Source organism: Loxodonta africana, chromosome 4 (assembly GCF_030014295.1).
Source record: "Loxodonta africana isolate mLoxAfr1 chromosome 4, mLoxAfr1.hap2, whole genome shotgun sequence".
In the NCBI taxonomy this organism is placed as follows: Eukaryota; Metazoa; Chordata; class Mammalia; order Proboscidea; family Elephantidae; genus Loxodonta; species Loxodonta africana.
In genome coordinates, this window is record NC_087345.1 from 187,970,493 (window position 1) to 187,997,197 (window position 26,705).

General features: G+C 43.7%; 1 protein-coding gene and 1 long non-coding RNA gene across 5 annotated transcripts in view; one reads left to right on the forward strand and one right to left on the reverse strand.

The window, feature by feature from the left end:
- The window catches only part of CREM (cAMP responsive element modulator), a 197,176-nt gene extending 196,554 nt beyond the window's left edge, over positions 1-622 (reverse strand). For 2 of the 3 annotated variants that reach the window (XM_064285086.1, XM_064285083.1), the window contains exon 1: positions 483-622. The gene's annotated coding sequence lies outside the window, so the exon portion shown is untranslated. The remainder of the gene's footprint in view (positions 1-482) is intronic. The other variant, XM_064285093.1, reaches the window with a different exon arrangement.
- A 287-nt stretch (positions 623-909) lies between these two features.
- On the forward strand, positions 910-21,360 carry LOC111748024 (uncharacterized). 2 transcript variants are annotated; one of them, XR_010321976.1, is made up of 4 exons: positions 910-1,910; positions 12,211-12,320; positions 13,213-13,331; positions 15,405-21,360. It is a non-coding gene; the product is annotated as an uncharacterized LOC111748024 (long non-coding RNA). The 2 variants fall into 2 exon arrangements; XR_002783962.2 differs by having other exon boundaries at positions 912-1,910; positions 13,213-21,360.
- The last annotated feature ends 5,345 nt before the right edge of the window (positions 21,361-26,705 follow it).

Below are 26,705 nucleotides of genomic sequence, written 5' to 3' on the forward strand. Positions count from 1 at the left end.
CCCTCCGCGTCCCGGCACAGCCCGCGCCCTCGGCAGCTCACAGCCCGCACCCTCGGCGGCCGGCACAGCCCGCACCCTCGGCGACTCGGCACAGCCCGCGCCCTCGGTGGCTCACAGCCCGCACCCTCGGCGACTCGGCACAGCCCGCGCCCTCGGCGGCTCACAGCCCGCACCCTCGGCGACCCGGCACAGCCCGCGCCCTCGGCGACCCGGCACAGCCCGCGCCCTCGGCGGCCCGGCACAGCCCGCGCCCTCGGCGACCCGGCACAGCCCGCGCCCTCGGCGGCTCACAGCCCGCACCCTCGGCGACTCGGCGGGCCTGGGAACCCCGGCGCCCGGTCCCGCCCGGGTCCTCCGCCCGCGCAGGCCCAGACCCTTCCAGCCAGCCGGCCCGGGCTCGGCTCCGCCTCCTTCCTCCGCCTCCTGCTCCTGAGTCGCGGGCTCCTCGGTCTCTAGGGCCGGAGAGCAGACGCGCAACTTACCCGCCGCGATGAGATTTACGTAGCGGACCTCGTCACTGATTACGGACGAGAGGAGGTGGGGACGGCGAGCCGGAGCCGCCGCTGAGGAGCGGCGCCACCGCCCGGCAACCCGGCGCCGGCAGCGGCCCCGCGTAGCCCGCACGTCAGCTCTGATGCAGCCGCCGCGGCCTCTCCGCCGAGCCGGGACGAAATGTAGCGCAGAAGCCGACAGATCCGCGTCCTCGCGCCCTGCCGTCCCCTCCCCCACTCCGCGACTCTCTCCCGGGGGAACGCCCGGCGGAAAAATCCAAGCTCTAACTCCGCCCCCTGCCGGCCGCCAGCGGGAGTGCGGCGCTGACGACCCAACAATTAAATGGAACGGGGCGAAGCGGGGGGGGGAGGGGGGAGGAAAAGGGCAGGGGGCGGGGCTGGGAAGAGGAAAAGGCCAGGGGGCGGGGCGGAGAAACGCCCTGGGGGCGGGGCCTAGGAGGCGGGACCAGAAACCGGAAATGGCCGTCTCCTGCGCGTAATTCCGGAAAGGCAGATAATCGCAAACTGGGGCAACCGCCTTGGTGTCGGTCCCGCGGTCGCGTCTTCTCCTGGAGGCCCGCCAGTGCAGTTCCAAACCCAAGCCAAGGTCTGCGAGCGTCGCGGCTCACTTGGCCCGGAGGCGCAGTCTGCGGACCGCCGGAGCCTGTCTGGAGCGGGCTTCAGCAGCGGTTCCCACCTCCCGGTCTCCTGCCGGTCCCTGTGCTGAGAAACGCCTTCAGGCCTGCAGGGTCCCCTGCTGCACGCGGACCCCTCCAGGATGCCCCACTGCCGCCTCTCCAGTGACTTTGGTGCAGTTTGCGCTTCTCAGTGTGTCAGTGTCTCGGAGAACAGCGATTGTCCCCTTAGAGATGTGATGCCGGAAGAGCGAGGTTTTTTCGTAACTAGCAAAAGCCCCTGCCTATAGCAGAAGAAAGTTTAGTTTTCATCCAAATGGAACTCATGGGCTTTGCAGTTAAGGTCTATAAAAGAAATGTTTCTAGCCTGTTAAAAAAGTCTACCTGTTTGACTGGATACCCATTTATATGTATTTAAAACATACTGAGTCATCTTAATGTCCATGTAGACTCTCAGAAAGGCGTGAGTTTTAGCCTAAAAATAAGCCTTTCTACGTTCAGGAAAAACAAAATTTCAAACAATGATTTAGAGCCCAACCTATGGTACTCAGAAATGTATCACGCTGGAAAGTGCTATCAAGGACCAATCTGTAGCAGGTACACCACTTGAGAGCTGCTGGGAAAAGAAAGTAGCGCAGGTAAAAAAAAAAAAAAACACACAATGGCGGGTGGGAAGCTTTGTGAAATTTGAGAATTCCTGTACAATAGGAGAAAATCCTGAACTTTTCAGAGCTAGATTTTGGCCAACCGGAACTACTTCCACTGATACTGCAAACCAGCAAAGGTAAGAGAATCATAACCTGATAAATTCATTTCCCCCTTTTGACATTGTTCTGAAATTTCTTCTTCCAGTGTTGTAATAGACGATGCCTGTTTCCACCTCTTCAAAATTAATTTCTTCACTAAATTGTACATGTAGAAATTGTTCAATTGGTGGATGTTCTGCTGTGTATGGAGCCCAGGTGCTTCAGAGCTGGTCTGCTAACCAAAAGGTCAGCAGTTCCAATCCACCAGGTGCTCCTTGGAAACCCTATGGGACAGTTCTACTGTCCTACAGAGTCCCTATGAGTCAGAATCAACTTGACCTCAACGGGTTTTCTGCTGTACATATTTTCAACAACAAATAAATTATTTAAAAAATTAATTTTGTATTGAAGAACATTAACAAATTAACAAAAAGTTAACCAAATCTCTGTGTGGGGTAGGGTGGGGGGTGGGTTAGGAAGGCTGGCACAGGAAACTTATCCATAGTAATCAATACAGCTCATTTTAGTCCAGAAAAAAAGAGTTCATTAGAAAGAGAAAACACCAGATTATTAAACCCTGAAAAATCACACCGTTCGTTGTGGTCAAAACTCACCATACGCGGGCTGAATAGATGTCTAGCGATGAGTAACTTAAAGGATGTTGTGATCATTCCTCTTCCCAAGCATGTTCTGCACCTAATTATGTATTCCTAATTTTTTTTTAACAAATGGTGCATTCTTTTTTTTTACATAGTTAGAATCTGTTGGACAATCAGTTTAAAATGCAAATATGAAGTGGCAAATTGACTGTACTGAGATGTAAATGACATATCGAATCCTTCGTGGAGAGCAGGGGAAGAATAGTACAGAAGACAGTGTTGGGGCCTGCAAGGAAAGGGCAAGAGATAACCAGAAAAGTAGATGTAATTTCCTGTTGTTGCTATAACAAATTACCATAAATTCAGCAATTTAATACAGCACAGATTTACTACCTTATAGTTCTATAGGTCAAGAAGTCCAATACTAAGTTAAAATCAAGGGGTCAGCAGAACTGTTCCTTTCTGGAGGCTCAAGAGGAAAATCGGTTTCCCTGCCTTTTCCAGCTTCTAGAGGCTGCATACATTCCTTGGCTGGTGGCCCTCCTTCTCCATCTTCAAAGCCAACAGCAGCTAGTAGAGTCTCTCTCATGCTGCCATCTCTCTGATTCTCTTTTCTGTCTCTCTCTTACATCTATAAAGACCTTTGTGATTATATTGCACCTCCTGCACCTCCCCCTCAACACATTACCCAACGTATTCATGGGTTCCAGATAGGATGTGGACATCTTTGGGGGATCATTATTCTGCCTACCCACCATAAAAGATTCCAAAAAGACTTGAGCTCCTGAAGACAAACTACCAACCTCTCAGGGTCATCCCTTGAAAATCATTCAAGCATTTAATTAGAAATGTCAATAACTGATTTTTAATTTTCTCATACCTACTGTCCACCAGTAAGGAAAGAAAGAAAAGCCCACAATGGATGTCAGAAGAAACTCCGAAACTTGCTTTTGAACGTAGAGTAGGTGAGGCAGAGCGAAGATGGCAGAATAGACAGACGCTTCCGGCGAGCCATCTTACAACAAAGACCCGAAAAAACAAGTGAAACAAGTATATTTATAATAAGCTAGGAGCCCTGAACATCAAAGGCAAGGTTAGAAAACGAACTGAAGGGCAGGGAGAGGAAGAGACAGTTCAGAAGCGGAGAGGAGATACCGGACCTGAATCACAGGGAGCCCTCAGGCACCATCCCCAGGAGCAGCAGTGGCTGGCTGGTACTAGCGTTTGGCTGCAGTTTCCTCAGGGAGAAGCAGCGAGCCACACAGCCTACTCACACCTCCAGAACCAGAGAAGAATGGTGCTCTCGGCAAAAGCTAAGTACTTGGTATATTTTACTGCGCACCCCCCACCCCCAAGCCAGCTTTAGCAGCAGATTTCCCTGGGCCCGATATAGGCCCTGTTGAGCGCCTAGATACATCTTCCCGGCCTTGGAGAAGGAATAAATTTGCAATTGGAGGAAAAAAAGTTTGCCAGTTCCACTAACCGGGGGAGCTCAGGACAGAAGCGGCTCTTGTCCAGGCATTAATAGTCCATGGACTTTGAGTACCTTTCCCCTCTGCATGGAACTCTGTGGGCCTATTTCACGAAAATAGGCCCTTATTGGCAGAGTACAGCTGTTTCAGCTGTGTGGTGCAGAGGCGGATGTTTGATGTTTGACAACGCTTTGCCTATTAAACAGGGTCCTCACCTACCCACATCAGGGGCCTAAGGACTGATGGCTCCACTCAGGTCACCCAGTCACCAACGATAGGGGTCCAAGGATAACTGATACCTCCCAGTCCTTACAACCAAAAACACTGGGTGCACATGATCCATCTGCAAAACCCACCTACCTGTATGCTCTAGGGAACAGGGACACGCTTTCCTCAGAGACACTTGGGAGATGATTCTCACCCCCCTGCCTTGTTCAGAGCGTTGACACCCTGCTGCAACCAGATACCGGTACCTACACCAATCACCCCTGCCCCTCTAAGACTGTAAGACAGAGCCTACACCACACACTTGATGACCAGCTACCTGGACACCCGAGCTGAATTTATACAAGAAAAGTGAATGGACTCGTAGACTGATATACCTGATAACAGCTCTAGCCAGCTGGGGACAGGACGTCAGAGCTCCAAAGGCGAAAATAAGCTAGTTCACTCCAGCAACCCATTCAGGCATACCAAAACAAAAAGCTACGATACAGTAAGCAAAAATAAAATAAAATAATACAGTAACATAGATGGCTTGGAGACAACAGTCACTATCAAGTCACATAAAGAAACAGAGCATGATCACCTCCACAAGCTCTCAAACCAAAGAATCAAGGGATCTTCTAGATGGAAGTGCCTTCCTGGAATTAGCAGATGCAGAATACAAAATATTAATATACAGAACCCTTCAAGACATCCGGAAGGAAATCAAGCACTACACAGAACAAGCCGAGGAACACCCAGATAAAGCAGTTGAAGAAATTAAAAAGATTATTCAGGAACATAATGAAAAATTTAGTAAGCTGGAAAAATCCATAATATAAAATCCATAGCAATCAGAAATTCAGAAGATTAACAGTAAAATTACAGAAGTAGATAATAGAAAGAGGAGCAGAATTGAGCAAGTGGAAGGCAGAATTTCTGAACTTGAAGGTAAACCACTTGGCACCAACATATTTGAAGAAAAATGAGATAAAAGAATTTTAAAAAATGAAACCTTAAGAATCATGTTGGACTCTAACGAGAAATAACCTACAAGTAATCGGAGTACCAGAACAGGGATGGATAACAGGAAATACAGAGAGAATTGTTGAAGATTTGCTGGCAAAAAACTTCCCTGATACTGTGAAAGATGGGAAGATATCTATCCAAGATGCTCATCGAACATAAGGTAGATTTTAAAAGAAAGTCACCAAGACATATTATAATCAAACTTGCCAAAACCAAAGATAAAGAGAGAATTTTAAGAGCAGCTAGGGATAAACGAAAAGTCAGCTACAAAGGAGAGTCAATAAAAATAAGCTCGATTACTCGGCAGAAACCATGCAGGCAAGAAGGCAATGGGATGACGTATATAAAAAAATTGAAAGGAAAAAATTGCCAGGCAAGAATCTAATATCCAGTAAAACTGTCTATCAAATATGAAGGTGAAGTTAGGACATTTCCAGATAAACGGAAGTTTAAGGAATTCATAAAAACCAAACCAAAAATGAAAGAAATACTAAAGGGAGTTCTTTGATTAGAAAATCAATAATATCAGGTTATCAACCCAAGACTAGAACACTGGGCAGAGCAATCAGAAGTCAGCCCAGACAGGGAAATCACAAAAATAAATCAAGAGAGAAAAATGCTCAAAACAGGGAAACAGCGATATTATTATGTAAAAGAAGACAACATTTAAAGAATACAGAGGGACTAAGAAATGTAGTCACAGATCTTTCATATGGAGAGGAAGACAAGGCAATACAAGAAATAAAAGTTAGGTTTAAATTCAGGAAAATAGGGGTAAATAATAAGGTAACCACAAAGGAGACAAACTATCCTACACATCAAAATAAAATACAAAAAAAAATTAGAGATTCAGCAGAAACAAAATCAACAACGAATATGAGGAAAGGATAATATATAATCTACTCAGCACATAAAATTAAGTAGGAAAAAGAAACTGTCAACAATACGCAAAAAAAGACATCAAAATGATAGCATGAAATTCATACCTATCCATAATTACACTGAATGTAAATGGACTAAATGCACCAATAAAGAGACAGTGGCAGAATGGATTAAAAAACAAGATCTGTCTATATACTGCCTACAAGAGACACACCTTAGACTTAGGGACACAAACAAACAAAAACTCAAAGGACAGAAAAAAATATATCAAGCAAACAACAATCAAAAAAGAGCAGGAGTGGCAATATTAATTTCTGACAATATAAACTGTAAAGTTAAATCCATCAGAAAGGATAAGGAAAGACACTATATAATGATTAAAGAGACAATATACCATATTAAATATTTATGCACCCAATGACAGGACTGCAAGATATATAAAACAAACTATCAGCATTGAAAAGTGAGATAGCTATACAATAATAGTAGGAGACTTCAACACACGACTTTCAGTGAAGGACAGGACGTCCAGAAAGAAGCTCAATAAAGACAAGGAAGATTCTAAACGCCACAGTCAACCAACTCGACCTCGTAGCCATATACAGAACACCCCACCCAACAGCAACAAACTATACTTTCTTTTCTAGTGCACATGGAACATTCTCTAGAATAGACCACATATTAGGTCATAAAACAAAACAACACCTCAGTAATGACTTATTGGCTAATAAAGTCCAAATATCTTAATTTTGCATTAAAACCCTTCATGACCTGGGTCCAACTTAAGTTTTCAGCTCTCTCGTATTAGTCTCTCTTGTTTTCTACCCGCCTGGTTCCCGTATGTCACTGCACATGAGAATCATCTGAACAGCTTGTGGAAAATACATATTCCCAGGCCCTAGGTCCTACCTAGAATCTCTGGGTGGTACAAATAGTTAATATGCTCAGCTGCTAATTGAAAAGTTGGAGGTTTGAGTCTACCCAGAGGCACCTCAGAAGAAAGGCCTGGCAATATACTTCTGAAAAATCAGCCATAGAGCACAGTTCTACTCTGACACACACAGAGTCGCCATGAGCTGGAGCTGACTTTTTGGCAACTGGTAGTGGTAGGCCCTATCTGCTGACTTACTAAATCAAAATCTCTAAAGGAAGGGCCTGTGAATTTCGCACTTTTAAGGTTTCCAGACCAGTCTAATGAGCTGCTTTGCAGCAGATTATTGCTCTGCAGTACTTTGGCCAAACCTTACCCACATTAACACCCATATGCATGTCCTGTGTTTTCCTACATTTTACCTTTATTCATTCCATTTTCTCATCTATTCTCTCTGTCTGCCTATTAAAATCGTACCTGTCCTTGAAGACCTAGCTTAAATACCACCTGCTTTATTGATCCCCTCATTTAGAAATAATCTTTCTCCTTTTTGCTTGAAATTAACAATTCTTGTCAGGGCTCTAAAGCTAGACTTCTGAGTTAAAATTCCATTTTTGATATTTCACTAGCTGTGTGAATGTTAGGCAAGTCTTAACCTCTCTGGACCTCAGTTTCCTCATCTGCAAAATGGGTGTGATCATGGTGCCTGCTTCACAGTTGTTGTGAGAACAAAATTAATGCATGTAAACTATATAGAATTTTGTACCTGGCACAAAGTAAGCACTAAATAAATGTTAGCTATAAAAAAAAAAAAAAAAATTTTTTTTTTATAATTAACACTTTATGACTTGCCCAAGTTCCTTCAGTAACTTGTGTGGAATCTGAGACCTAGAAAGGGTTTTATAAATTAGAAAGTAGAGACCGAGAGAGACTTCCAGCCAACATGGCCCAACAGACAGAAGCACCACGCCGTCACTCCACAGCAAAGACGCGGAAAACTAAGTAAAACAGAGACAAACGTCATTCCTGAAACCTAAAGTGCCAAATGAAGAGATAGAAAACTCAGCCAAGCACCGAATGGAATAAGAAACTGACAGAGGGTGGAGAGTGAGGAGAGATACGTGCTGAGGGCCCCATCAGCTAATGCAACACAGATCCGCCATCTTGTCCTCCTGTTGGGGATCTGCAGACAGGGAGCACACAAAGCAGCTTCAGGGAACTCCCAGGAGAAGACAGAGCACCCGGTAACCAAATATACACGCTTTCCCACCCCCCATTCTCTCCCCACTGCTCTACCTCCGAGCTTCCTGGCTGGCTGTGGTGGCTCGGCTGGCCCGGAAGAGCAGTGATGTCCCTGCTGCTTGGATTTGCCCCACCCCTACATCACAGATCAGCAGACAGGAAGTATGAGAAAGCAGCTTCACGAAGTTCCCAGCAGGAAATAGAGCACCCGGCAAAGAGCAATATATGCCTTCCTAGCCCTCCCTTCTACCGCCCCCCCCCCCCCACCTTAGCCTCCTTTGCTTCCCGCCAGCCACAGTCTCTTGGCTGGGAGACAACTGTTTTGGCCTCAGGCTGCTTGGATTTCTCTGCCTACACTGGCCAGGCCCCTGAGCTCGTATTGGTTCTTTCTGTCTCTTCTGGTTTCTTCTGTGCATACTACCGCCTCTGCCTCCTTTTTCTGGAACACTTGGCTCCGTGTGCCATCTTTGCTTCTTCTTGGAATGCTGTGAAGCCACGATCAACTGGGGAACCACTCCGTCAGCCCACAATACCACACTGTGGGATCCTGGGGCTTTTTTTCCCCCTTGTTTTGCTTTGTTCTGTTTGTTTTCTTTTAGCAGCTTCGGAGCCCCTTCCAACCTAGCTGCACTGCACAGCTTAGGAGCCACTCCCCCAATCTGTGCAGCCGTGTAGTGGGATCCCTGGGGGCATTTCCTTTTTTCTTCCTTATTTCTTTTTTTGTTTTTTTCTTTTCTTTTCTCTTTTTCCCTTTCTGTCTGTCTTCATTTCTTAGTTGTCATCTCTCTACACTTACCTTCTTTTCTTGTCTCCTGAACACCTGGTGCTGTGTGACATGTATACCCCCTCTAGCCAGGCTACACTGTGCAGCCTGGGAGCCACTTCCCTGGTCTTAGCAGCCCCACCGGTGGGACTCTGGGACATCTGGGGGCTTTTCTTTTCCAAATTTTTATCTAGTCATTCCCCCCCCCTTTCTCTTTCTTCCTTTTTTTTCTTTTTTCTCCATTTTTTGGTTTCTCATCTTTCCACTTCAATGGCAAGCTCCCTTATCACTCTTCTTTTTCTTTGTTTTCCTGTTTTTGGCTTCTGTTTTTCTCTCCTCTCTGTCCTCTCTTCCACACCCCTACTAGCTCCACACATCACAACCCCCCCTCCTTCCTGCCTGCCTGTACCATGCACTGAATATCACACCCCCAGGCAGCACAGGCACAACCTACTGGAACCTGCCCAGCACTGATTCCTGGCCCACCCTGGTGGCCCTAGTATGAGCCACAAACAACCCATCCCAGCCCCTCCCCTTCAGCTGGACCTGCTCTGCTGCACCATAGCTGAATGACTGGCCCTACCCATTGGACAAAGAGGTGAAAAGTACCGTGACTACAGATGAGCAAACAACAAAAAACACACAGCCTGCCTGCTCAGACGTAGCCAAATAAAACAAAAAAGCAGGATGAAACAAACAAATCTACAATCAAGAAACAAAGAAAATAACTGCTGAATGTTCTGAAGACAGCAGACAATATTGAAACATATTAAAATATAGACTAGAATGGGTCCAGTAGGCATCCAAAAGAAAACACCAGGTGACTTTCCAGTAGAAGAAAAGGCACTAGAAATACCTGACAGGGAATTCAAATCTCTAATATTCAGAGCAATCCAAGAATTGAAGCAAAAAGCAGACAAAAATGAGTAAAAAATAGACAAATTTTTGGAAAAAGCAGACAAATTCATGGAAAATACAGACCAAAAAAAATGGAGCAATGCAGGAAAATAGTACAGGAACAAAATGCCAAAATAAATTCACAACTAGGAATCATAGAAAAACAACAGAAATCCAAAAGATAAACAACAAGATTTCAGAAATGGACAGTGTCATAGAAGGGCTGGGGAGCAGGTTTGAAATGATGGAAGACAGAATCAGCGAAATTGGAGACAAACACTTGAATACAACTCTGAGGAAAAACCAGAAAAAAGAATGATGTGAAGAAACCCTGAGAATTATGTGGGACACAATCAAAAGCAAAAATTTGTGAGTGATCAGAGTTCCAGAACAGGGAGAGAAAAATGGAAAACACAGAGAGGGTCATTGAAGAACTGGTGACAGAAAACTTCCCTAACATCATAAAAGATGAAAAACCGACCATCTAAGAAGCTCAACAAACCTCGTATAGGATAGACCCCAAAAGAAAAACACCAAGGCCTATCATAATCACGCTCACTAAAACCAAAGACAAGAAATCCTGTAAATAACTCGAGAAAAACAGAAAGTCACATACAGAGGAGAAACAATAAGACTAAGCTCTGATTATTCACAGAAACCATGCAGGCAAGAAGGCAATGGGATGACATACATACATAAAACCTTTCATTCAAATATGATGGTGAAATTAGGACATTTCCAGATAAACAGTAATTAAGGGGATATGTAAAAACCAAACCAAACTTACAAGAATTATTAAAGGAAGTCCTTTGGTCTGAGAGCAAACAACATCAGACCACAGCATGAATCTAGGATGCAAGATTGTACCAGCGAGATACCAACCTGGGAAATGAACTCTCAAGGACTATCCAAAACCAAAACAATTGCAACAGGGAACCAGAGAGGTTAATCTGCAAATGACAACATTAGAAAAATAAAAGAGGGAATAAACGGTATAGGTATAGAACTTTCTAATGGAGAGAAAGGCAAGGCAATACCAAGTAATAATAGATTGGTTCAAACCTAGGAAGATAAGGGTAAATTTCAAGGTAACCACAGAGAAAGTTAACAAATCTACTTATCAAATTAAAGACAATATAAAGTCTCCATAAAAACAAAATCTGCAAAAGCAAAAGAAATGGAAAAGAAATCTGCAAACAAAAGGAACTCAGAACAGGACATTATGCTGAGTGAAATAAGTCAATCACAAAAGGACAAATATTGTATGAGACCCCTACTATTAAAACTCACGAAAAGGTTTACATACAAAAAGAAACAATCCTTGATGGTTACGAGGGAGGGGAAGGGAGGGGATGGAAAACACTTAATAGAAAAAAGATAAGCAGTGACTTTGGTGAAGGGTAAGACAGTGCACAGTACTGGGGAAGCCCGCACAACCTGTACAAGGCAAGGCCATGGTAGCTCCATAGACACATCCAAACTTGCTGAGGGATCGAATTGCTGGGCTGAGGGCTGTGAGGACCATGGTTTCAGGGAACATCTAGTTCAATTGGCATAACAGAGTTTATAAAGAAAATGTTCCACATTCCACCTTGGTGAGTAGTGTCTGCGGTCTTAAAAGCCTGTGAGCGGCCATCTAGGATACTCCACTGGCCTCAACCCTTCAGGAGCAAGGAAGAATAAAGGACTAATGGACCACATCTACCACAGCCTCCACCAGACTGAGTCCAGTACAACGAAATGGTGCCTGGCTACCACCACTGACTGCACTGACAGGGATCACAATAGAGGGTCCTGGATGGAGCTGGTGAAAAATGTAGAACAAAATTCTAACTCAAAAAGAAAGACCAGACTTGCTGGCCTGACAGAGACTGGAGAAAACCTGAGAATATGGCCCCGGACACCCTTACAGCTCAGTAATGAGGCTGCTTCTGAGGTTCACTCTTCAGCCAAAGATGAACAGGCCCATGGAACAAAACGAGACTAAAGGGGTACACCAGCCCTGGTACAGGGACTGGAAGACAAGAGGGAACAGGAAAGCTGGTAATAGGGAACCCAGGATTGAGAAGGGAGAGTATTGACATGTCATGGGGTTGTTAACCAATGTCATACTATAGTGCGTGTACTAATTGTTTGATGAGAAACCAGTTTGTTCTATAAACTTTCATCTAAAGTTCAATTAAAATAATAATAAAAAAAAGAAAGTAGAGACTGAGAGGTTACAAGAGTTGCTTGGGTAGTAAATAGTAGTACCAGGACTAGAATCGAGGACTTGTGACTTTTGATCCTTTAGTATTTCACTAAACCACAGGATGTGAGAATTCTGCATTGTTCAAATGATGGGCTTTCTGCTTCACCTGTTTTACTTATTTACTGCAGGAGAGAACTGGAAAATGGAGTTACCTTAAAGCATTTCTACTTGGAGCCCTGTCTGTTCAAGCTTTAGCACTTGAGACTCCTGCAAATATCATGTGGCCAATTTAAGAAAGGTAAAACAAGTCAGTGTAATATGCTCTTGACCTGTGATGTCTCCAGATTGCCATTTGACAAGAAATTTTTCATTCTCCTAGAAAGTTAATGGTTCTAGGTTTCCAACACGGAGTATTCTTTTGACTACGTGTGTGTGCACGCGCACACGCTTTGGTTTCTGAGTCTGATAAACTAGAACTACCAGATGTAATGAGCTCTGAAGTCAGCAGAGTTTAGGACCATACCTAAAGGATGAGTATTATAATTAGAAATTCAGGCCACTGAATTCTTGAAAACTACAAGATGGTTTGCAATCATTAAACTACCATGCTTGATTTTTAAAAACCATAAAAATTTAATGAAAAACTACTTTCAAATGTTTTTCTACATATTTTTATTTGACAAAAAGTCAATTGCCAGCCAGATTTAGTGGTTTCCACACAGACTTGCATTGTAGCTATCGTCAGAAAGAAACTTAAGGGTTGGAAACGATGAACATTTTCTCAAATTGACCTATACTCAGCCCTGAAAATTGCAGGATTTGATAGAATTAATGTAGAGACTTGGTTCTGTTCTCTGAATATTTTTTAAGTAGAATAATGGTAGTAATTAGTATTTCTTTGATTTTTTTTATTCTTGAAAGTACTTAACAGAGATGCCAAAAGGACTCCAGCATGGTAAAGACATCAGTAGCAATTCATTGAGCAATGAACTGCTTCTTGAATACTTTATTAATCATTTTAATTATTAAAAAACTTAAATCCAATGAATACTGTGTGAGAGCCTTTAAAAGAATCCAGCCCTATTTTACAATAAGAAAATTAGAAAGCTGCAGGATTAAAATCCAACACAGTCTGTCTTTGACAAAGAGGGTTTATTTCAACAACTCTGGGTTTTATTGTTTATTTTCAGCAACTCTCTTTGGTCAGAGATTTAATTCTCAAGAATGAAAGAAAGAGTGTGTTACATTATGGAATGGCAGCTGCCACAACTCACGCATGCATGCGGTTATCAGAAAAGGAGGAATTAAGGTGAGCCAAACGGAAAACACACATCAGTGTGGGGAGACCTAATGGTCTTTCACCTAGCGAGAGATAGGTAAAAAAAGCCTGAGATTGAATAAAGTAAAGTGGTTGTAGGGCCTGCTCTTCAGCTATGTGCATTCACTCCTAATGGAGTCAGCTTTGCTCTTCCCTGAAGCATGCTGGTCGTGAACTAGGGATGGACTCGGGCCAAGGTGCAAGGCCAGGAGTGGTATCCCTGGGCCAGTGGCCAGGGCGAGGAATGCCTTCGCAATAAGAAGAAGAACATCTGGGCCTGAACGTGAAGTCCCTGGGAACACTGGCTGCCCAAGGACTTGGGAGGAAAAATAATAAGCCTTAGCCCCAGCTGGAACAGTATATAAACTTGTGTCCCCTGCTAGGCAGTAGCAGAGTGCTATTCTGGTCCAGCCACTGCCCTGGACTGTCCTGTAAGTAAATTCCCCAAATAAACCATATGTCCTGATCACTGGTTGCAAAGTCTTTCTGTGGTCCCTTGGAGACATGGCCGACCTTGGGTCCAGACGCCACTGGGTTGTTACTCAACAATTGGTGAGCCAGCCAGGAGCCCGAGGGAACCTCCGTGAGTGCCGGACATATGCTGGGGAAAGGGACTGTGACAGGAGGAATCCTGGGATGGCCCTCGTCCTCCATGTGGGGGTGGGGGGGTGGTAGCTATCTTGGATAGCTGGAGCCCACTGCCTGAGTACAGGGATGCCCCCAAAATGTCTAAGGCCATTTAGGATGTGTTGCATCAGTTGGAGGCCCCAAAACGAAAGCCAGATTGGCGTGCTGTGACAGCTAGTATAGGGTGGCTCCTACTGGCAGCCTTGAGAGGGGCATCTGACACAGAGGTAGCCGCTAGGGCCTGAATTAGGCAGCTGGAGGCAGACCTGCAACCAGAGAAGGATTTGCGTGCCGTACATTCCTCCTCCATCAAGACATTAGTGTCCAGTTTGCAGGAGCAAGAGGTGTCTGTGGGGGAAATCCCAAGTTGGCCAGTGACCGCCATGTGGGGAGGTCAGCCCACGTGCTTTTCTGTGGGGGAAATCCCAGGTTGGCCAGCAAAGTCCAGCTAGCTGCTGAAGCTCACATAAGAGCTTTTCAGAAAGAGCTACAGTTGGAAAGGTATGCGTAGCAGTCATGTGAGGGCATGACTGACATACTAAGCAGCTGCATCTGTGAACAGGATGAGCAACTAGAAATGCTCACCTGCAGGTTTGTAAAGATGGTAGATTCAGGAGCTGAGGGAACAGTCCCTTAGCCATTGCTCAAAGCCCTCCAACAATGGGACTGGAGATGGTTGGAGGGGCTAGCCGGTCCCTGGCAATGAGAACACCCTGTAACAGTGCAACGCAAGAGTTAAAACAGAGGAAAAAAAGGAATATAAAGCCCTTCAAGATAGCTTGTGTTGAGCGGCCTTGAATACACCTCAGAGGCCCTCTCTGGAATTCTCTGATAGCTGCCCCTGCCAAAGATAACCGAGCAGTAGCATAGTTGGAGCTGCAATAGTAAGGGGCAAACTAAGATAGCAGAGCCGCCCTCCACGCTCCCAGGCAACTGGTCTGAACCCATGCTTGCACTTGTATGGTGGAGGTGTGGCTCCACAAATGCCTGAGGGCTCTGTCAACTTCGCCTAGATCTTTCAGAAATAGTTAAGACTGAGGATTAAGCCTAGGTCTCTGTCACCACTGAGGACCAAAGGCCTTATGTTACAATTAAATTTCAGTGAGGTAAACTTTTGGGTCTGAGATCACTATTATTGAGACACTTGCCCCAGCCTGACTTTGGGGCCCCTACAAATCCTTGTTGTATGTAATGATGATGTATTAATGCACACCTTTGTAGACTTTTGCCTCCAAGTCCTGATGGGAATTGCTGCAGTTAGGGCCGTTTTTAGCAGGGCATATGGAAATTGGGTTTGCACAGAGGTCACTGCCTCGAGACTCGGACAGACAGCCTGTGTGGCTATACCCAGGCAACCCTCACCTCAGGTGCCATGGAACAAATAGGGGAGACATTGGGCATTTATTTTGTGCTTAACTTGGCTAACGCTTTCTTTAGCATCCTTCTACAACCAAGCAGCCAGGACCAGTTTACCTTCAATTAGGAGGCGAGACAGTGGACCATCACCGTGCTCCCACAAGCGTACCTGCATAGCCCCACCATATGCCATGTCACAGTTGCAGCTGACTTCAAGTGGTGGACTCCCCCAGCCAAGGTGGCCGTATTCCTCTATATTGATGATGTCATGCTGACCTCTGATTCCTGTGCTTCTTTGCAGACTGCAGCTGGTGAGGTAGTCATGCACCTCCAGTCACAGGGATGGGCGGTGAACAAGGGAAAAATGCAGGGGCCTGGCTTGTTAGTCAAGTACATGGGTATTATCTGGTAAGACACAAGTGATCCCTGAAGCAGTGATAGATAACATCCAAGCCTAGCCCCACCCAGAAACTGTAAAACAACCGTAGGCATTTGTCAGGCTCCTAGGGTATTGGTGCCATTTAGCCCAAACCCTGCAGTCCCTGTGTAAGGTAATGAAGAAGAAGAGCAGCGTGGGACTGAGAGACAAAGGAAGAGGAAGCCTTCCAGCAGGCGAAGTTTGCTGTAAAACAAGTACAGGCTTTAGGAGTGTTAACACAAGGTCAGCCGTGCCAATTGGACATAGCCTGTTACCCCGAGGGGTATGGGTAGGGCTTGTGGCAACAGCAAAGCAACAAGAGAGTGCCACTGGGATTTTGGTCCCAGTTGTGACGAGGAGCAGAAGAGAGGTACAGCATGTTGGAGAAAGTCATGCGCAGTGTATAACGCCTTACTGCAAGTGGAAGCAAGTCCTTATAAAGGGCCAAGTTCCCCTTTGCAGGGAGCCTCAGGATGGGACATCACCCTCAGGGTGATGGGTCAGACCCCTCAACAACAGTATGCTAGAACCCTGCTAGTTGTTGCCAGTAGTTAGGGAAGCAAAAGCAAAGCCTATGGGCAGGGGCATACCTGTCGCCCAAGGGGTGGCTTTGGACATGAGTCCTACAGGGGTGGCAATACCTGCCCTATGACTGGGTGAGGTGTTGCACCATACATAGCCGCTAATATTTACACCACCCTCCCCAGTGTTCCTAGCAACTGGCAAGCCGTTGTACAGCCTGGCATAGATACCAGTGCACATCATGGTGGTTTTCCTCTTTGGCACTGTTCTCACCCCAGGCCACCACTGTAGATGTGGAGTGGCAGGTGGAGGCGCTAGCCACACACACCACAGCTGCCTTAAAGATACCAGGCAGGCTGTCGTCCTTCTGGTTGGGGACATTCAACAAATACGGAAGGTCATCCTTCAGAATAGGATGACCGTTGACATCCTGACTGCTGTCCAGGGCGGCACCTGTGACATGGTAAAAACTGAGTGTTGCATATATATCCCTGACGCCTCTAAATATGTGTCTTTGGCTCTTCAGGACTTGCAGCAACACATCGCTGCTATCAAACATGATGCCACTGACCCTAACTCCAGCTGGCTTCAATCTCTCCCATCCGCCTGGTGGACAGGCTTCTGGGTGATATTGGGACTCTTATTACTATGTCTTTTCCTGTGTTATGGGTTATACTGTGTATGTGGTCTGGTTTTGCAATGCTCCTCTGCATACCAAGTCTGAGGGCTATCGTGGAAGAGGGGGCGGTAAGATCGTAAGGACATTAGGAGGGTCTGCAGGGGTGGGCTGTAGGGTAACGCTGTTCAGCTATACGCATCCTCATGGAGTCAGCTTTGCTCTTCCCCGAGGCATGCTGGGGATGAATTAGGGATGAATTCGGGCTAAGGTACAAAGCTGGGAGTGGCGTGAGTGGGCCGGTAGCCAAAGCCGAGGAATGCCTTAGCAACAAGAAGGAAAACATCTGGGCCTGGACGTGAAGTCCCTGGGAACACTGGCTGCCCAAGGACTTGGGAGGAAAAACAATAAGCCTTAGCTCCGGTTGAAACAGTATATAAGCTTGTGCCCCCTGCTAGGTGGTAGAGCGCTATTCTGGTCCAGCCGCTGCCCTGGATTGTCTTGTAAGTTCCAGGAATAAACCTTGTGTCCCAATCACTGGTTCTGGAGTCTTTCTTTGGTCTCCTGGAGATGCGGCCGACATCGGGTCCAGACACCACTGGGTTGTTACCCCACACTGGTGATAGCAACTCCTCAAGCCAAAAGGAGGGAACATGAGACTAGGCTAACAGGGAAGGAGGGTGCGGGCAGAGATACCCGTGCTGTAACTTGGAGCCAGGTGCTCTGGAATCCTAAGTTAGGTTATCAGCAAGGGGCTTAGACGTGGAGAGGAGAGAGTAAGAAAGAAAAGGTAAGAGGGCGAACGTCTGTTTACACATGCCCAGCCCCCTTCAGGCCCCTAAGAGCTAGAGCAAGGGAGAAGGGAGGCACAGGGAGAAGAGAGAGACTGTCTTCATCAGTGTACTTCATATTGGAAAGGAGCTCTGTACCACGTTTTTACTCTGTGATCTTAGCCTGTCTCTCAGCCTACTTTTCCTTGGCTGTATAATAGGGATAATCATACTGAGCTCATAAGATGTTTGTGAAGAATAAATTACCTAACAAATAATGTAAAGGGCTAAATACAGTGCATATCACATGGTAAATGTGCATAAATATTATCTATCAATATTTATATAGTCACTTTGTGAGGCCCTATAGGTCAGGGGTTAGAGCACTGGTCTTGTAAACTAGGGGTCATGAGTTCATATCTCGCTGGAGCCTATGAGTTATTTCTTCTCAAATTTTTGGAAACCCTGGTGGCGTAGCAGTTAGTTGCTATGGCTGCTAACCAAAAGGTTGGCAGTTTGAATCCACCAGGCACTCCTTGGAAACTCTATGAGGCAGTTCTACTCTGTCCTATAGGGTCGCTATGAGTTGGAATCTACTCAACAGCGACGGGTTTGGTTTTGGTTTTCATAGTCAGTTTACATCATAGTCGTAATACATTAGAGGAGATAGCAGAGACATTTAGAGATCATCCAGTAAAGTTTAACCCCGTAATACAGGCACTTCTTACACTGTGAACTCACAACATGTGAAAATTATATCCAAAATAGCCAGCTGTACACTGCCAAATCTTCTAATTGCCCTGTAGTCACAGGAAGCCGTTAAATATCCCTGACTGACCACACCACCTTGACCAGTGGGGGAATGGCCTGATGCTACTTCTCTTTTCCTGTCTACCTTTTCTTCACCAGAGAGACTGTAGTTGCCACACTCCCTTCTGTCTTTCTGTGCTTACCGGACAGTTACGTCCACTCCAGGCTGCGGTGGGGCTCTCTTCAGGCTCATGCCAATGCCGAGTCTTCCTCTTCCACACCCACACCTGGGCCCGTGCCCACACCCACACCCACAGCTGCACCCACACCCCCATCCTCACACACTCATCCTTTAGTTTCTCCTTTTCCTCTTTTCAACTCCTATGTGCTTGCTAAAGGGAAACAAAAAAGCTTTCTCTCTTATTTTCTGTCACATTATTTTGTTTAAGACACTAAAGCCATACCATCACTAAGGGGGCAGGGGTGGGTGTGGACCACACCGGGTGATACCAAAATGACTGTCTATAAAATTTTTGTGTAGTATTTCAGCAGAAATTTATTATTTTTTATGAAAATATTCCTGTGGTTAGTTACAACAATAAAAGCATTTTTCGTAAGCCTAGCTTACGTGTATCAAACACCTACAAGGCTAAAACTCTATGCTAATTTACTTTTTGAACCTTATAAATGCACTCTGGTCATAACTGTCATCATTAACCAGTTACACTGATGCTTCAAATCACATGATTTTGTCTGCACGTGCTAAAAGCACATGCCGTTTTTTTTTTTTTTTTGCAGCCAGTGTTTTTATAGTCACTGATTTTGTCAAATTTTCTGGTGTTTTAGCTACAATATTGTGGTAATTAATATTTGGGAAGCCATAGCATTAACTGTTTTGAGAGCGGAGCAGTAATTAAAGGCAAAGGAGTGATATACGGAAATTACAATTTACGAGTAACATTAGTACAAAAAACATTACTAAGGATTCTGTACGGTCTGGTACTGGAGGAGGTCTACGCAGGGTGGTGACACCATGAGTTACCGCACCGAGTGACACTAACCCTGGTGATGCCACTGAGTTAGAACATATGTCTGATCATGTCTCTTGGTCAAAAAAGTAGAGAGAGTGATACAACTATACCAAGGAAAAAGACAGCTTCAAGTTTTGTGTTTTATGTTTTGAATGCAACTTATGTTTATAAAAGTAGCAAATGTTACATAAGTTATCTCTTTAAGAATATTAATTTTGTACATGGATATTATCTAGCAACATTTATAGAATGTTTCCTGGGTCCACGATAAAACTTTAAGGTTTAATGTAAAATTAGACTTCAAAAGAGTCAATGCCATCAACCTCTACAGAACTTTTTAATGTGCACAGAAGTTCTTTTTAGAATTTCCACAAAAATCTCCATTAATGACATAATGTCTTTCTCTAATTAAACTATCCTCCATCTTCAACATACAAAAGAAATTTTAAACTTACTTCTACCTTATTGTTCTATTTGTTTATTGGTTATAATCCAGGAGTATTGTATTTTTTCATGCATTAAGAAATATTTGTTGAAAACGACAGCGGGATACCATCTCACCCCAACAAGGCTGGCACTAATGCAAAAAACACAAAATAAGAAATGTTGGAACGGTTATGGGGAGATTGGAACACTTATGCTCTGCTGGTGGAAATGTAAAATGACACAACCGCTTTGGAAAACAATATGGTACTTCCTTAAAAGCTAGAAATAGAAATACCATACGATCCAGCAATCCCACTCCTAGGAATATACCCAAGATAAATAAGAGCTGTCACATAAATAGACATATGCCCACCCATGTTCATTGCAGCACTATTCACAATAGCAAAAAGATGGAAACACCCTGGGTGTCCATCAACAGATGAATAAACTGTGGTATGTACACACAACGGGATACTATGCAATGATCAAGAACAAAGATGAATCTGCGAAGCATCTCACAACATGAATGAATCTGGAGGGCATTATGCCGAGTGAAATTAGTCGCAAAAGGGCAAATATTGTATGAGACCCACTATTGTAAGATCTCAAGAAAATGTTATAACAGAAAAAAGCATTCATTGATGGTTATGATGGTGGGGAAGGAGGGGGAGGGGAAATCACTAACTAGATAGTAGGTAAGGCTCAACTTTTGTGAAGGGAAGGACAACACGCAATACAGGCGAAGTCAGCACAACTGGATGAAGGCAAAAGCAAAAAAGTTTCCTAGACATATCCAAACACTTTGAGGGACAGAGTAGCTGGGGCTGGGGCCTGGGGACCATAGTTTTGGGGGACATGTAAGTCAATTGGTATAACATAGTTTACAAAGAAAATGTTCTATATCCCACTTTAGTGAGTAGTGTCTGGGGTCTTAAAAGCTTTTGAGTGGCCATCTAAGATACATCTATTTGTCCCATCCCACTTGGAGCAAAGGAGAATGAAGAACACCAAAGACACAAAGAAAATACTAGCCCAAAGAACTAAAGGATCGAATGAACCAGAGACTCCACCAGCCTGAGACCAGAAGAACTAAATGGTGCCCAGCTGCCATCAATGACTGCCCTGACAGGGAACACAACAGAGAGTCCTAGACAGAACAGGAGAAAAATGTAGAACAGAATTCAAATTCATGTAAAAAGTTAAGATTTAATGGTCTGACAGAGAACAGTGGAGCCCCTGAAACTATGCCCCCAGAAGCTGTGCTAACCCAGAACTGAAACCTTTCCTGAAGCCCACTCTTCAGACAAAGATTAGACAGGACTATAAAAAAATAATAATACACGTGAGGAGCATGCTTCTTAGTCGAATCAGATATACATACAAGACCAAATGGGCAGCTCCTGTCCAAACGCAAGACAAGAAGGCAGGAAGGTAGAGAAACTGGTCAAATGGACACAGGGAACCCCGGGGTGGAAAAGGGGCGTGTGCTGTCACATTGTAGGGGTTGCAACTAATGTCACAAAACAATATGTGTGTAAATATCTGAATGAGAAATTAACTTGAGCTGTGAACTTTCACCTAAAGCACAATAAAAAAATTAAGGGAACCCAAATACTTAAAAAAATCTATTTGTTGAGGAAGAACCTTATTCAGGGAAAATAGTCAGGGCACCGAGCTAAACATTGGGGGTACAGTGGTTACACTGTGGCTTGACTGGACTTCAAGGGACAATTTATACTATTTTTGCTATGGAAAACATTTAAAAAAAATTTTTAAACAGTTCATTTTTCTTTTAAAATACAGTTCACCTGTAAATTGAATATGACATTCAAGTTCAGAGATTAATGAACCGGTAATAGAGGGTCGTAAACTGAGGTTTGGCTTGTGAAATTCAAGATGGAATGGATTTTTCATACTCTCAGCTCCTATCTCAGGCCCTTTGCACATGCCATTCCTCTGACTGCAATGCTTTCCCTTCCTCTTGCCCGGTTAATGCCTATTCGTCCTTCAGAGCTTGGCTTATTAACTTCCTCAATGAAGCTTCTCTGGATTTAAGCCCCCTTTAACCGTTTATGGAGCCCTGGTGGTGCAGCGGTTAAGAGCTCAGCCGCTAACAAAAAGATCAACAGTTTGAATCCACCAGCTGCTGCTGGGAAACCCTATGGGGCAGTTCTACTCTGTCCTATAGGATTGCTATGAGTAGGAATTGACTCCACGGCATCAGGTTTGTTTGGTTGTTTTTAGCCATTTACATGAAGTCCCTGGGTGGTGCAGATGGTTAATACTCTCAGCTGCTAACTAAAAGATTGGAGGTTTGAGTCCAGCCAGAGGTGAGGTGCAATCGACTTGATGGCAACTGGTAGCCATTTATATGCTTCCATTGCATTTAGGCTTCTCTTTGTAGCACTTATAATTGTAATTAAGTAATTATGCCATCTGTATTTACAGCTTATCTCCCCTGCCAAAATATAAACTGAATGACAGCATCTGTCTGCTCTAACACTATTTCTCTAATAGCCCCTGAATCCCACCTTGGAATCACCTGTAGGAATGAACAGTAGACATGCCATCATGGAGGAATCCATTCAGTGGCTCCTGACATACTTGTGTGCACACAATAGGGTCTTAAACACTTGTTTGTTTGCTTTTGCTTCACTTTTTGTTTATTCAGTGCCACGTGAGAGTACATGTTTAATAACTTTTCTATGAAGATGAAAACTAAGATGCTGTAATTAAATGACCCATCTGAAAAACATACTTGGAAAGGAAATCAAAGGATTAGCCGATATGTCTCTGCAGAACATAAGGGAAATTATATCTTTATTACCTTGTATAAAAATGCCTTACGATAAAGCATCTTTTATTGATAATTATTATCTCTAACTAGAATTCACCAAGTTCTTGGGCTTTTTAAATTGACAGCCTTTTATTTTGTAGGCTACAGTGCCATCATGTGGATACTTTGTTCTCCTCCTTAAATAAAATGTAATAGTTTTGTAATAGACTGGAGAACTGTGATCAGTAAACCCCAGACTCCTCACCCAGGCATAACAATTGATATTTAGGATTGGTTTCTAAGCCTGGCTGTGTATAGATTCACGTGGGCACTTCTGAATCTGAGTTTTTAGCACTCAGAATTTGAAAGCACTGATGTAGATGATAAAAGAAACCTTCTGAATGCGATAGCCTGAAGATACAAGGAGTCTCTACAGATGATCGGTGTTCTTTATTTCTGGTTACTAGGCTGTTAAAAAAAAAAAAAAAAAATCAGATATCCAGAGTCTTTATGCCATGTTCTAAAAAGGCAAGAATAAAGGAGAAAGTAGCAAAGTAAAAAAAGTATAGTAATGTAAATAGAGAATAGAATCACCTTAAACTGGCTCAGGAGAGAACAATAGTCTGACGAAAATAATTTTTTTAAAATGTTTTTTTTTCCCCCACTGGATTTACTACTGAACATAAATATTAAAAAAAAAAAAAACAACCCAGTGCCGTCGAGTTGATTCTGACTCATAAATATAAGAATACCAAAATATTGTATAAAAGACTAGATGCAGTGACTTTCCTGGAGAGCTAAAAATTAGTCTGTAAACCCACTCACTGTTATACTGACGTCTACCTGTTACGCAGTGCCATCGAGTTGATTCTGACTCATAGCGACCCGAGAGGACAGAGTGGAACTGCCCCATAGGGTTTCCAATAAGCAGCTGGTGGATTCGAACTGAGGACCTTTTTGGTTAGCAACCTGAGCTCTTAACCACTGGGCCACCAGGGCTCCAAACTGACATCTATAGGGACTAAAAATCTTAAAAGTATATGGTTCAAGCAACTGACAGTTCAAACATAGACTTATAGAAACATATATTGGAAGGAACTTTAGAATTCATCTGTTTTTAAACTATGCTATTGCAGTTATGCTCCTTTTTAAGATAAAATCACTGAACAGATAAAAACGGGTACCTGGCTTGAAGCTGAGACTAAGTTCTACTTCCTCAAAGAAAGAGGATATGGCTGAAAATATCCTTTTGGTTTCCAATTAGAAGAATATGAAACAAACATTGAATATTCCTTTGTGCAGACACTGTGTACAGGCGATTAACTGAGTCAGGGAGATCCTGCCCAGAGTTATAGGAAAGGAACGTGCATGGAGCAGTGGGAAATATCAACCTTTAGGTGGTGAATAGAAAAGATGTAACCAGCAAAGAAGTTTGGAAGTGCGGTCCGTGAGATAGGAGCAGACCACAATGAGTACAGACTGGCTGGCCTGCACCTGAGCTCCTTAGCCCTCTGTTGTGGATTGAATTGTGTTCCCCCAAAAGACACACTGAAGTCTTAACCCCTGGTACCTGTGCTTGGAAATAGGATCTTTGAAGAGATCCTACTGGAGTGGGGTGTATCCTAATCCAATCTGACTGGTGACCTAATAAGAGACGAGAGGAGGCACAGACAGACATATAGAAGAAAGAACACCATGTGATGGCAGAGGCAGAGATGGGAATTATGCTGCAGCTACAAGGGAAGGAACTCCTGGGTTTACCAGAAGCTGGTAGAGGCAAATAAGAATCTTCCCCTAGAAAAGATTACTCCAAAGGACTAATGGACCATATCCACCACGGCCTCCACCAGGCTGAGTCCAGCACAATTAGATGGTGCCCGGCCACCACCACCAACTGCTCTGACAGAGATGACAATAGAGGGTCCCAGACACAGCTGGAGAAAAATGTAGAACAAAATTATAACTGACAAAAAAAGACCAGACTTACTGGCCTGACAGAGACTGGAGAAGCCCCAAGAGTATGGCTCTGGATATCCTTTTAGCTCAGTAATGAAGTCACTCCCATGGTTCACCCTCAGCCAAAGATTAGACCGCCCATAAAGCGAAACGAGACTACAGGGGCACAACGGCCCCTGAAGGCATGAGGAGACAGGAAAGCTGGTAATAGGGAACCCAAGGTCAAGAAGGGAGAGTGTTGACATGTTGTGGGGTTGTTAATCAATGTCGTCAAACAATACTTGTATAACTGTTTAGTGAGAAACTAGTTTGTTCTGTAAAGCTTCATCTAAAGTACAGTAATAAATAAATAAAAAAGAATCTTTCCCTAGAGCTTTCAGAGAGAGTTTGGCCCTGTTGACACCTTGGATTCAGACTTCTAGCCTTCAGAACTGTGAGACAATAAATTTCTGTCATTTTAGGACTTCCACTTTGTGGTACTTTGTTACAGCAGCCCTAAGAAACTAACATCTCCCCTTCCCCTACTCACACATCAGTAGCAGTGACTGGGATAGAGCGGTTGTGAGATCCTGGAGGCCAGATGATGCACGAAGTGGGGAGAATAGGGAATGCTTGAGACATATCACTTCCCTAGAAGCATGTCAACATGAGACATACATTTTCTCAAGTCCTGAGCTCAGGAGAAGCACAAACCAACATCTAGTCTTTTCTCCCTTTTTCTCAGGGAGATATTTCTAGCCAAGGCAGTTAATGGTTCCAAAGGAATGAATATGACCACATGTGGAAAACTTACGAAACATCTCAGGAGCAAAAGAACTATTAAAGTAAAACAATGTATAGAACTACTCACATCAGAGAAAGTCAACATGAAGGACCAAACAGAAAGTAAGTTTCACAGAGAGAGAGACCCAGTAAAAACCCAGTGCCATCTAGTCAATTCTGACTCATAGCGAAAAAAACATTCATGAATTGGATAGTAGATATGAAAAGCATTAATGAAATAAAAAACACAATCAAATAACAGAACAAATATAGCCAAAGAGTTAATTTGTGAACTAAAGACAGGATTAAGAGGCAGAAGGCATGAGAGAAAAGTTAAGAAATATGGAGGTAGGAGTAGAAGCATAAATGTTTTTCTAATGGAAATCCCAGAAGAAGAAAAAAACTTGTAACACGTAAGGGAATTATTGCTGACAATTTCCTAGAATTAAAGACATCACACTTCAGAATGAAAGAGGTCAACTCTAGCTCTGGGATTCTCATGCTTGACTGCATATTGAAGAGTGTGCTTCCTATTTTAATCAGATACAAGAGACCAAGTGGGTGGCTCCTGTCCAGGGGCAGGATGAGGAAGCAGGAAGAGACAGGAACTGGCTGAATGGACGTAAGAAACCTGGGGTGGGAAGGGGGAGTGTGCTGTCACATTATAGGGATTGCAACTAATGGTATATAACAATATGTGTATAAATTTTCATATGAGAAATTGAGCTGTAAAATTTCACCTAAAGCAAAATACAAAAAAAATTACCTGGATCATTTTTTTAAAAATATATGTGCATATTTATTGTTATAAAAAGACAGAAAATACAATGCAAATTTGGAATTCAAAGTCACATATTTCTGTAAAACTTTATTCTTCCATGCCTGCTTGTTTCATGGAATAGTCTACACAGAATTAATATGAGTCCCTAAATAATACACCACTTCACAAGTCATGTAAGGATCTTAGGGCAGTATGTATTTAATTCCTCCCTCTCGTCCATTTTGCTATTGTCATACGTTTTATTTTTGTGTGTGCGATGAACATACAATAATACATTGCTACTATTTTGCTTTCAATAGTCAATTCTCTTTTAGAAAAATTGAAAATAAGTAAACAATGAGTTGTATCTGCATTTTTTCTAGATTTACTGTTCTTCATTTCTTTGTGTAGATCCAGGTTTCAATCTGACTTCTTCCTTCTGAACAATTTGCTTTAACATTTCTTGTGGAGTAGGTCTGCCGGCAGTGAATTCCCTTAGTTTTTGTTTGTCTGAGTGTGATGGTTAATGTTATCTGTCAACTAGGGTAGGCGAGGATTCTCAGTGGTTTGGCAGACATTGGACTGATGGCTCTTC